The sequence below is a fragment of the Quercus robur genome, chromosome 5 (assembly GCF_932294415.1).
Source record: "Quercus robur chromosome 5, dhQueRobu3.1, whole genome shotgun sequence".
Lineage (NCBI taxonomy): Eukaryota > Viridiplantae > Streptophyta > Magnoliopsida > Fagales > Fagaceae > Quercus > Quercus robur.
The window spans coordinates 79,556,797-79,569,482 of NC_065538.1; the positions used below are offsets into that span (position 1 = coordinate 79,556,797).

Sequence of the window (12,686 nt, forward strand, 5' to 3'; positions counted from 1 at the left end):
ACTCAAAAATACCCCAATTTCTAATAACTCTGTTTGTGGCTTGTTTGGGTGAAATATCTCAGTGAGTTTTGAAATTCCATCACTCACCTTTATGTCAACTCACTGGGTCCCACAAATATCAATTAAAAATCTGTTGTACAGAATGGTCATAAATCTTACCCGCGTTCTCTCTCTCTCTGTCTCTCTTCTTCACGCTCTTTCCACTCCAAAACGTCCCCAGCATCCAGAAACCCAAAATTATCAAAATGGAACTGTGCAAAAGCCCAGCATCATAAATTGGAGTGATGCTCATCTTCCTCACCTCGAACCTGTCTGCGCAATACCCCAGTTCCTCTCAGCATTTGGACCTGGCTTGAGGATCTCGTTGCCCCTCACTTCCCCGCCTCCACTGCGTTAGATCCCTCCCTCAACTCGAACTCCAGAAAACCCACACGAAGGAATCCCAGACTCCCAACTCTGAACATAACCTAGGTATCCAACGTTGCTCATCTTCCTCACCTTCAACTTGTAAACTCATCGCGGCACTGTGGGTCTGCTGAAGAGAAACTCGTGAGCCCTCTGTTGGTACATGCACTAAATTTCTCTCCGTTCTCATGATTTTGCCTTTATATTTCATAAATATTTTACTGCAAATCTTGTAAATTGGATTTGAACAATCAAATGCTGTGAATACTCTGCTTGGATTTGAACATTTTTATGTTAGGTTTTTTTTAATATGAAGATTGTAAGACCTCTGTCTTTTGAGACCTCTGTCTTTTGCTTATTACGATGGGTGATTTCCCTCTGCTTTCGACTATAATCCATGGGTCTGTTGAGGTCAGAGAGTTTTGTTTGGGTAAAAGATGATAATTGTTAGTATATAATATTTTAGACATATATCTGACATGCGTTCTTTATCTCTTTGAACATTTGTTTTTAAAAAATTTTGAGAAACAATTATCTCTTTGAACTGCAACATTCAATTTTATTGTTATGTGAACTCTTTACTTACCCGAATTCATGTACCTAATTGGAGTTGATTTGAAGCATTGGATGTGCAATAAAGGATTTGATTAATATTGTAACTTTATAGGCACCACTGTACCTCTTTATTTGAAGAAATGCCTTTAAATTTTCATATCTTATTAAGTGTAGCACTCATCCTAAAACATAAACACCCAAACAACATAAGTTCATAAAAGGCAAAGAAGGACAGGCTGGCTGGGCTGGTCTAGTAGAATTTGCAGGCACTATTTCTAAATTGAAGGGTGTGATAATAAGCTAAACTAAAAAATAAAAATAAAACTATAGCAGGACTACAATCTGCACTAGTGTCATTGACCAAAATAGGAAATAAAATCTGCATTACTGTCATCTCTTACTGCATACATGTTGATGAAAACTTTTAGTACATGGTTGGCTATGTGTTGAATGACAGTGAATATGCCTTGTAGGGCTGGACGATTCACCACAATGTCGGAGGCAAGTGCCAGTAGCTATAACTCCAACTATAGGGGGCATGTGTGTGACATGAATCAGTGCGTGTTGCGGACATCTTTGCAGCTCCATAATTTCGGTAGACGGTTTTATGGCTGTAGACATTGGAAGCCTATAAGTATCAGCTGCGCACTTACTATCATTGTTGTTTCATGGTTAAAGTTGCTATACTCCTCAGCTCATGTACTTACCAGCTTTGTTTAATATGCAGGGCAGTGACGAACATTGTAAGTGCTTTAAATGGTTGGATGGCATCCCATGTAGGCGTGGAGCTGAAACAGCACCGATTGTCATTGCGAAATTTACTAGGCTTGAGGTCGAGGCAACTATGGCAAAAAACAATGAGATGGAAACCCGTGCAATGATAGCAGGCCTACTCCACAGGGAAAGAGTAGCAAAGCGTAGTGCTGAAAAAGCAAGGGTTTCCCTTCATATGGCCAATGCGCGAGCACGTAAATATCAAGTTGCTCTACTTATGTCATGGTTGGCAATTGTGGTGTTTATTATATTTTCACTTGGTAATAGGGAGGTTGGATTACGGCAAATGTGTCTGCCATGACCTTTTTAATTTTTATTAGTTGTTTGGAAATGTATTGTACGTGTTGGGAGTGCCTTTTAGTGTAGGTGTTCGACCTGACAATTGTATATGTTGAATGATAGACTTATTGTATAATTCGTATACATATAATTGTTGTTTTGTAATGGTAGACATTTTGGTAGCATTCTTATTTTTTGTCATTCCTATTGTTTATGATTCAGTTGTGTTGTTAGTATATTTAAGCATTGATATGAATAAAAACAAGGCAAGCAGAATAAATTGCCAAAAGTTCAGTTGTGTTGTATATGGCTGTACTAGGATAATAAGTGTACTATTAATAAAAACTTACGTGTTTATCAAAAAAAAATCTACACTTTTTAACAAAATAAAAATTAAGAATTTGTTATTATCTCAAAAAAAGAAGAAAAGTGCACTATATATATATGTTAGGTTTGTAATATGTTTCAAAAGAATAAATTACTTATTACAAACAAAATACTAGTATAAAAAAAAATTAGTCCTTTAAAGAAAAACATTTTTGATAAAGCCTTTAAAGAAAAACTTAGAGAAACTCCTGATATTGTCCCAATCATTCCACATTGGAGGCTAATGCCACTAGTTTGTATTGTGAACAGGCTTTGTTCTGAAACTCTTTTGGCTGTGTTAGTGTTTTATGAATTTCCCTTTCTACCAAAAAAAAAAAAAAAAAGATTACATGCCCTGTTTTGAGTTCCTATATATTTTACAAGGTGATATAACATAATTATCCACCTATAACCATATCAGATACACAATAATTGGTCCTTGAAAAATACTCCATTGCAAAAAGGTATTACATATAAAATGCATTGCGAAAAGGTATTACATATAACCATGTCCACCTATACTTACATTACCAATAGGTATTACATACACTAGGTATTACATACACTTACTTTAAAATTGCCAAAAAGAATTACATCAGAAATGTCAATAGATTATTGACATTAGCCATTACATGTAAGCATGTGTACAGTTAATCTTAATTACAAAAAAAAATGCATCATAATGTCCAAAAGGGTGCATCACGTGTCATGCTAAGTGACTTCTAGTCACGGTACCTAGACTTATACAAAAGTCCCAACAAAATGTCATGGGACTGGGTATTAGCTCTATACAAGTCCCAACAAAAAGGATGAATCCTTAGACATGCCAACCATTAACGTCGATGTCGCACGTACTCCTCCCATATGCGGTCAGTTATATCATCCCTGAATTCACCCATTGCTCTCTTCGACGCAGTAGACATCTCCCTCACATGTCTTCTTTCGGCACTTGCACTCGACTCAGGAGAGTTCCCATTGTTTCCGGTTTGCATATCATCCCTACCAAGGTTCTCCCATGTGTTAAACAGAACATCCCTTCGATTATTGATGCGTATAAAATTATGTAACGCACAACACGCAAAAACAACTAAACGCTGACGATATTGCTTATACTTTGCCATGTTGCTCAAGATGGGAAAGCGAGCCTTCAAGACTCCAAAACACCTCTCAATCACCATGCGCAATGAAGAGTGTCTATAATTAAACAACTCTTTCCCCGATTTTGGTTGCCTAGTACTCCTCCTCCTGAATTCTTGGGCATGATATCGGGTGGCCTTATGTGGTGGAAGGAACGATGCACCAATGGGATACCCCGAATCAACCAAGTAATAGGAACCTACAAGAATAGCATATCCAAATCAGTAATAATAAGGGGATTAAATCAGTAAAATAATCTAAGCAAAGGAACTATATTCTAAACAAAGAAACTATGTAACACATTGCACATAGTGTAGCAGAGCTGCCACACCAGTGCAGCCCAAGCTGCAACACAGTGCAGCAGGTAGTGCACTACCTGCTGCACTGTGTTGCACTACCTGCTGCACTGTGTTGCAGCTTGGGTTGCACTTTGTTGCAGCTTGCAGCAGCTAGTGCACCAGCTGCCACACCAGTGCAGCCCGAGTATTATCAGACAATTTCTTCAATATCTCATCCTTTCATCTTACTATTGAAAGATTGGCTAATATTTCATATTAATACAATACATGAATTTAGCTATTAATTAATAGCAAATAAGATTTTGATCTTCATATCAGCATTAAAGCCCCAAGGATATTATGCACTAGTCTTCACATGCATGGAAACTGTAACTTTCCAGGTTTGTACTAAAACATAGCATATAGAACTTTTTTACTTTTTGCAGAGGTGTTAGTTTTTCCAGACATAGAGGAGCTAAAAGATAATTATTTGTCAACCTATGAAGATCTAACAAGACAACAGTTTCTTTTGTTAGGACACCCTAGTAGCTGCCACACCAGTGCAGCAGCCCAAGCTGCAACACTGGTGTGGCAGCTGCTGCAACAAAATGCAGCAGCTAGTAGTTGCCACACCAGTGCAGGGGCTGCAACACAGTGCAGCTTGGGCTGCACTGGTGTGGCAGCTAGTAGCTTGGGCACCCTAGTAGCTAGTAGCTGCCACACCAGTGCAGCCCAAGCTGCACTGGTGTATCCTCTCAATATAATTATTGAAAAGTCCTAAAATGTATCCTCTCAATACAATTCATGATGCTAAAATCTTGTCATAATGCTTGTCTATCCTAATTCCTAAGCCCATTCTTTTGGTGCAACTGGAATGGAATGTGGCTGGTTTATTTTTCTTGTTTAGCATTCTGGTCTGGTAATTAAAGTCCTCAATGAAAAAGTAAAAGAAAATAAAATATCTTTTTGGAGTCCTAAAATGGATCAACTCTGTACAATGAAATGATGCTGCCAAAACAAAAGGACTTATTTCAACTGATAGTGTAAACTAGTAGAATAATTCCATTTGCACCAAACATCATCCTTGCCATTGCTCATTGTAAATTAATAATGTTAATTATTTTTCTTGTTATTGGTTATTTGGTCTATGGTTGAAAGCTTGGCCTTTTCTAAATTTCATAATATGCATCCTTTTTAATACTTGAAGTTAAATTATGATCTTGTAGCAGTGTATGAAAGTAGTTTCAATTTCTATCTAGGTTGACAAGCTTTACCCTATTAGCTGTTTAAATTTTATTTAATTTCAATTTTTTTTTTTTGGTATTCCTTTTTCATTTTTGTATAAAGCACTGAAATTATGGGAATTTGGCCATATTGCAATTGGCCATATGCTAATAAATACCTCCAATGTTTCTGCACTGGTGTTAGGACACCCTAGTAGCTGCCACACCAGTGCAGCCCAAGCTGCACTGTGTTGCAGCCCCTGCACTGGTGTGGCAGCTGCTGCACTAGCTGCTGCAACACAGTGCAGCAGCTAGTAGCTGCCACACCAGTGCAGCCCAAGCTGCACTGTGTTGCAGCCCCTGCACTGTTTATGTTCTAAAATAAAAGCACAAGGGCATAAGGGCATTTAACACAAAATGGTTAGTGATTTATCATTACTGATAGTGAAGACAAACATACCTATATATATAAATGTTTTTCTTTTATAAATCTATATATGCATATATAAAAACTTATAAAGGTTCAACTAAGAAGTCAAATAAAGCTAGGGACTCAAACAAACCCACAAATCATGGAAAACATTTACAATATAAAGATCATCATTAATTCACTGTGGAACTCAAACAAAGCCCCAACCATTTCAAAGAACCTACTAATAACCCAAACAAGAAGCTGTAATGTTGCAGCTTGGGCTGCACTGGTGTGGCAGCCCATGCACTAGCTGCTGCAACACAGTGCAGCAGCTCACAGTGCAGCCCAAGCTGCAACACAGAGAACCAATTGTATAAAACCGTATTTGAATCTTCCTACAGAACCAAATGTCATGTATGAATGGTTGTGCATACAATTTATTTAGGATTACATCCCGGAATTCTAACTTACCCATGCCCATGGGGCGTTGAACTTGTATCTGAACATACTTCTAGGGAGCCAAAGGTATTATCCGAGGTGTCGAGTGTGTTGTTAGGCCGAGCCTGGTACTTAGATTTTCTTTAAGTAGTTAGTTTCCCCATAGGGTTGAGTCCGAGGACCATGCAATACTTTGGTTCTGTCCAAAACTTAAGTAGTTGGTTTCCCCATAAGTTTGAATCTGAGGACCATGCAATACCTTGATTCTGTCCAAAACTTAGAATTTCTTTAAGTAGTTGGTTTTCCCATAGGTTTGAGTTCGAGGACCATGCAATACCTTGGTTCTGTCCAAAACTTAGGATTTTCTTTAAGTAGTTGGTTTTCCCATAGGTTTGAGTCTGAGGACCATGCAATACCTTGATTCTATCCAAAACTTAGGATTTTCTTTAAGTAGTTGGTTTTCCCATAGGTTTGAGTCCGAGGACCATGCAATACCTTGGTTCTGTCCAAAACTTAGGATTTTCTTTAAGTTTCGAGGATTAGCCCCTCGGCCAAGGTGTGAGGCGTTGACTTGATGTTGGAAGCCCCTAGAACCACCCGTGTCACTGGTGCTTCGAAGCGTAGCCCCTAGTGGAACTCTATATTAGGGCAACAACAACGGGTTGCTAGAAGTGATGGAGAGGCTTTCACAGGCCCTGGTTTGACAGGAGCTCGATCCACCGTCTGTGCCAACGCACAAACCCTCCCTATAGACAGCGCCAATTGTAAGGACTTGATTTGTAACGATCCCAAACTGGTCTTGGGTTCATACGTTAGAGGCCCAAATAATAAAATTTGTAGAGTGTGGGCTGAAAGGTTAGGCTTTGGTTACTGGACAGTAGTTAGTCATGATACTCATGGTGGACACCCAGAAGTGAACTAAGGTTGTCCAGGGATCTCGTCCATGAAACTTCATGTTCTTATTATTCCTCTCTCTTTTTTGGGTCTCCTTCCCCCCCTCCTTTTGGCGCACGAATCCTTACATTATATAGCCCTTCTCAGTTAATCCCCACCTTCCATCTGTTGATCAGGCAGACACCTACTCGAGTGCCTGTCCCATCAGCCGCCTCCCCTTACTTTTTTTTAGTTGCAACAACCGAAGCCACACTATTCAAGAGTCTTTTCCCATTAATGCGGTTAGGACGTTTGTTGGCGCATTCAATGTGGATGTGATGTCTTCTCCTTGAACCAATCCCACACTGTACCCTCGTGCGTGTCCCATTCTTCTCGCTTTTTCTTCTGGGAGCTCTTTGGAGGCTGCCTTTGATGACATGTCGTTCTTCCCTTTTAGGCCTTGGGATGCCGAGGACATGATCATTTTTTGCTGCATTCCTAGGCTATTTGATATTTTAATACTTGTCCTCGACAACTACTCTCCTCGGCGCGGGCCTTAGGCCCTAATGGAAAGTGGACCGGGATCACAAATTCTCTGGCCCCATAGTAACAAATTATATTTTTATTAAAAAATTGTGTATGGATGGACACTGCATTAAAAAAAAAAAAAAAAAAAAAAAAAAAAAAAAAAAAAAAAAGTGAATGAGAAGGAATAGAAAAAGACAAAAACCAAAAAAGAAAATGACAAAAGAGAAAATAAAAACCAAAACATTGCATAGGGACATTTTTGTCCATAATGTGTGGGAACTTCTGTTTTCTCCCCAATTTGGGGGAGATTGCATTTTGATGGACTTGAGATTAAGCTACTTAGGCCCCATTGGTTTAACCTCACATTTTCTCCTCCAACCAAACACTCAAAATATCATTTTCTCTCTAATTTTCACTCCCCTTTTTCCATCCCCCCAAAAATCACTCCAAAAAAATGGGTGAAAGTAACTAAATACCATATTTGGCAGAAATATTTAGTATTCTACCATTGTTTATGAAATAATTAGTGATCTACTACTATTTTGAAATTCAAGTTTGTCGTGTAATTTGAGTTCGATACAAAATAGCAATCAAGTTTGCCGTGTAACTTGATGGCTATTTTTTCTTTAATGAAATTCGAGTTCCTGGAACTCGAATTACACGACAAACTTGGTGGCTATTTTGTATGGAACTTAATTTCTTAGAATCTGAGTTACACGACAAACTCAAGTTTCAAAATAGTAGTAGATCACTAATTATTTTACAAACAATGGTAAAACACTAAAAATTTCGGCCAAAGATGCTATTTGACCATTTTCACCCAAACAAATGGGGCCAAAAAGTTCTCCCTGAAGTTGTGTGTATACATAGGCCTAAAAGGCCAAACTATGTAAATCTTTTTCTTCCTTGTGTGTGTGTGTTTTTAATTCTATTTTTCAATTTTTATTTTGCATAAACTCATAATTTTTGCTACATTCACAACAAATACCACTATCTCAACAAGATCCTTTCTTTAAAAAAAAAAATAATAAATAAATAAATAAATCGTTCTTTTCATTTAATATGCCCATACATTTATAAAATTGCAAATGGATCAAATTTATAATTAAAAAAAAAAAAAAAAAAAAAACTCATAATTGATCATACAGAATTTATGTGGTATAACAAGTTTCAAAATTCTCTATAATATTAAGTAGAATATACCATATCTTTTTCAAATTTGAGCGAGAGCATTGCACCTACTCAGTAATATGTGGCTCCGCCACGTCCTACTGATCAGATATTTAAGAGTTGCTAGGTTTTACGTATGATTTTTTTTTTTTTTTTTTGACTGAAAATATATAAGGTTCTACGTAGGCCCTAGATTATTGCTTTCTGAATTATTGCTTTCTTATGTGTCATTTTGTGTGCCTCGTTGCCTATATAAAACAGTCCGAAGCAAATTTTGGAAATCCATCAGCTTTGCATTCCTCAACTCAAACTTTCTTGACTTTTCCTTTAGCTTTTCCTTTTAAGTAATTCCATCTGTATGGAGTTTAAGAAACAATTGCAAGCTTTGCAGCAAACTTTACCATGCCAGACGAATCCTCCAGCCAGTGATGTGGTACATCAAAGACGATCTGCCAATTATAAGCCAAACATTTGGAACTATGATTACCTAGAATCTCTTTCCAGCATATATGACGTAAGAATGGTTCCCAACTATGTTCTATTTGGGTGGAAATATTATGTTTTTTGTCCAAAAATCTAGAACCACATTTTTTTTGTGTCAAAATTTTTGTATAATTCTAATTCTGAAAAAGTAATGATTTCATGTGAATGTAACATAAAAACATATAGCCAGATAAGATAGTTGTGGAAAAATGTGTGGTTTTAAAATTACTTCGTTTTTATTGTTTCCCTTTCTTATTTTATGTTTTGTATGGTTTTATGTATCAGAAAGATTACAAATTTTATTACATAAGCTTTAGAAATTGAAAGATTAACTTTAAATTCAAAACAAAAAATAATAATACTTAAAATTTTATTTATTATGTTGTTGATGTGAATGACATTTATTACTATGCAGTAGCTTTAGCATTCCCTTAAAATTTTATTTGTTTGTGTATTATTTGCATAACATTCATATAATGTGCCCGTACATATAAAAGTTCTACAATGAACATCTTGATTAGTTTGAGGTTAATTTGCAATATTCATCCCATCAACTGGATGCTTTTCTAAGTCGATATGTTATTAGTGGACAAAACCACGTTCTAAATTATATATGTGGGCGTTTGTAATGTTCTCCAATCAAACCTAACTTGAGATTTATTAGCTAACTAATCTATTAATTCACATGCTAACTCAATTAGATGATAGCGTGAACATAACAAAATTAAGGTTTTGAAAGAAATTTTTTTTAAGGAAAATGCTAAAGTCGTAAACTATTTTGCAGGGGCAAGAATACGAAAGACAGGCACAGAAGCTGATAGTGAATGTAAAGGATTTGTTTGCGGAAGCAGTTGACAAAGTGGCAAAGTTAGAGCTCATTGACAGCGTTGAAAAGTTAGGCCTAGACAGCCATTTTGATGTGGAAATCAAGGAGGCTCTAGACATCATATCATCCACTAAGAATAAAAATCCTAGTCCAAAAGAGGATCTCTACACTACTGCACTATGCTTCAGGCTTCTTAGGCAGCATGGCTATGAAGTTTCACAAGGTAAAATAACCTTAGCATTAAAAAAAAAATCCTGTTATTCTTATTCAAGTTCATCCCCAATTATACTTTGCTTTTAAATCTAGTTCATCATGTGGAATTCAGATATGTTTAGAGGCTTCGTGGATGAAAAAGCCGGTTTGTTCAACAAAAGCACACGCACAAATATTAAAGAAATGCTTGAACTTTTGGAGGCCTCACACTTGGCTTTAGAAGGTGAAGACCTCATGGATGCTGCTAGAGATTTCTCAACAGAAACTCTCAAAGATTGCATTCCTAATTTAGACTGTGACCTTGCTGAACAAGTGTCCCATGTTTTTGAGCTTCCATCACAAAGGAGATTGCAGTGGTTTGACGTCAAATGGCAAATCAACGCATATGAGAAAGACAGACATATGAATGCTATGTTACTTGAACTTGCTAAACTTAATTTCAACATAGTTCAAGCCTCACTTCAAAAAGAGTTGAGGGAATCATCCAGGTGAGTATAGCGACAAATAAATAGTAATCTGTGAATATCTTAAACAAGGAACTCACCATGCACAACATATATAATATAGCAGGAGAGAAATTGAGAAAAAGATTTTTTTTTTTTTTTTTTTGGAGAAATTGAGAAAAGAACTTACTTTTTCCTTTTGTGTCATTTAGGTGGTGGAGGAATCTGGGCCTCTCAAAGGACTTGAGTTTCACTAGAGACCGACTGGCTGAAAGTTTTATGTGCTCGGTGGGCTTTGCTTCCGAGCCTAAGTACACATATCTAAGAAAATCGCTAACTAAAGTCACTAATCTGATAGCGATAATTGATGATGTTTATGGCACACTGGAAGAACTAAAGCTGTTCACCAATGCCGTAAATAGGTTAGTATTGCAGCATATAAAATAGGCACATATGGTTGTTTTAATTCTGACCAAAATAATAAATTTAGGTGGGATGTCAGTGAAACTCAACACCTGCCAGAGTGTTTGAAGAATTGCTTCCTAGCACTCTACAATACGGTCAATGAAATCGCTAATGAAATTCAAAAAGAGAAGGGTTCGAATCAATTATTACCTCATGCAAAAAAAGTGGTACTTTTTGAGAATATCTTTTTTTTTTCCCGATCATTATCATGTGGAATATACACAATAGGTAGATATCAGTCATTGGATCTTTTATTGAAAATCTTTTTTTATATATTTTTTTTTGGGTTGATAGTGGACAGATTTTTGTAATGCATTATTTGTGGAAGCGAAGTGGTACAACATGGGCTACACACCATCCCTTCAAGAATATCTAAGCAATGCATGGATTTCATCGGCTGGCGCTATATTTTTGGTTCATCAATTTTTTTCTATGGGACATGAGGTAACAAAGGGAATGGAAGATTTTCTAGGGAAAAATCAAGAAATTGTGTACAATATATCTATGATAATTTGACTCTGCAATGATCTAGTGACTTCTGTGGTAATTACTATTCCCTTTAAGTGAATAAAGAACCCTATAATAATTATTTTCTTATTATGCATTCCTTATAGAACATTTATTATATTTTTGTTCATTCATTATGGAGCATAAATTGGTAGAATAACTTGTAACAGGCTGAGCAAGAGAGAGGCGATGCTCCTTCATCAATTGTATGTTATATGAGAGAAGCGAATGTTTCAGAGGAAATAGCCCAGATGCACATTCAAGGAATGATAAAACAAAACTTGGAAGAAAATAAATGGGCAATGCTTTAATCAATATCCGACGCAGCAATTTGTTAATATTGCTACAAATACTGCGCGTATGGCACATAGCCTTTACCAAAATGGAGATGGATTTGGTGTTCAAGACCAAGGCACACGGGAAAATATCATGTTTTTGCGAGTTGAACCTTTCGTGCTTTATTGAAATGTGAGAGGAGGAAATACTAATTAAGTTATCGTATTCCATGAGTACCTAATAATTTTCATTAATAAAACTTGTCATTTTATTATTTATAATGTTTGTATTCTAATAAGAGTAGTGTTTATTATACACTCTGTTACACACATTTATATACAAAAATGAAAAATCATTTGAAATTGTGATTTAAAGTAATAATTTTCAAGTTGTAAATTATTACTTTAAGTCACAATTTTAATTACTTTTTAATATTTGTAAATGTGTATATAACATGTATGTAATTGCTTTTATCCTCCTAATAACGCACGACATGTGATTTGTAACTTGAATCGGTATCTAGGTTAAGTCCTAAGTGTATGGTCTTGTCCTTACCATGCAAAATAAGTATGATGGGTTTGTAAAACATTTTACATAGTGTAATGAAAGTGTCTTATCTTGTGTTTGTGGAATTCCCCTCCTTTTAAACAAATATATTTGGTGTTTTGTTTTATATAAGTTTAATTGTATGTATCTACTATGATTTTCGTATTGTTGACTTGGAACTCTAAAGTCGTGGGTCTTGTTGCTGAAAAATTTCATTGAATCTTGGCTAAAACAAAGAATTTCTCACAGGCACCATAACAATTAGCCCTTTAATTTATATTTAAATTAATTTTATATATAGTTTAATAAATTTATACATATTTTATTTACATATACCTAAGTCAAAAAAGTTAAGTGAGCCTTTATATATTTTTATATCACTTAAATAATATTTAATTTTTTCATCAATTTAATTAATGTTCTATATTATTATTTTTATTTAAAATTCATTATTTTCATGATTTAATATAATTAATTCATTTGAATGAT

At 35.8% G+C, this 12,686-nt stretch overlaps 1 pseudogene; it reads left to right on the forward strand.

The window, feature by feature from the left end:
• Window positions 1–8,796: 8,796 nt before the first annotated feature.
• Window positions 8,797–11,847, forward strand: LOC126727288 ((E,E)-alpha-farnesene synthase-like; annotated as a pseudogene).
• The last annotated feature ends 839 nt before the right edge of the window (window positions 11,848–12,686 follow it).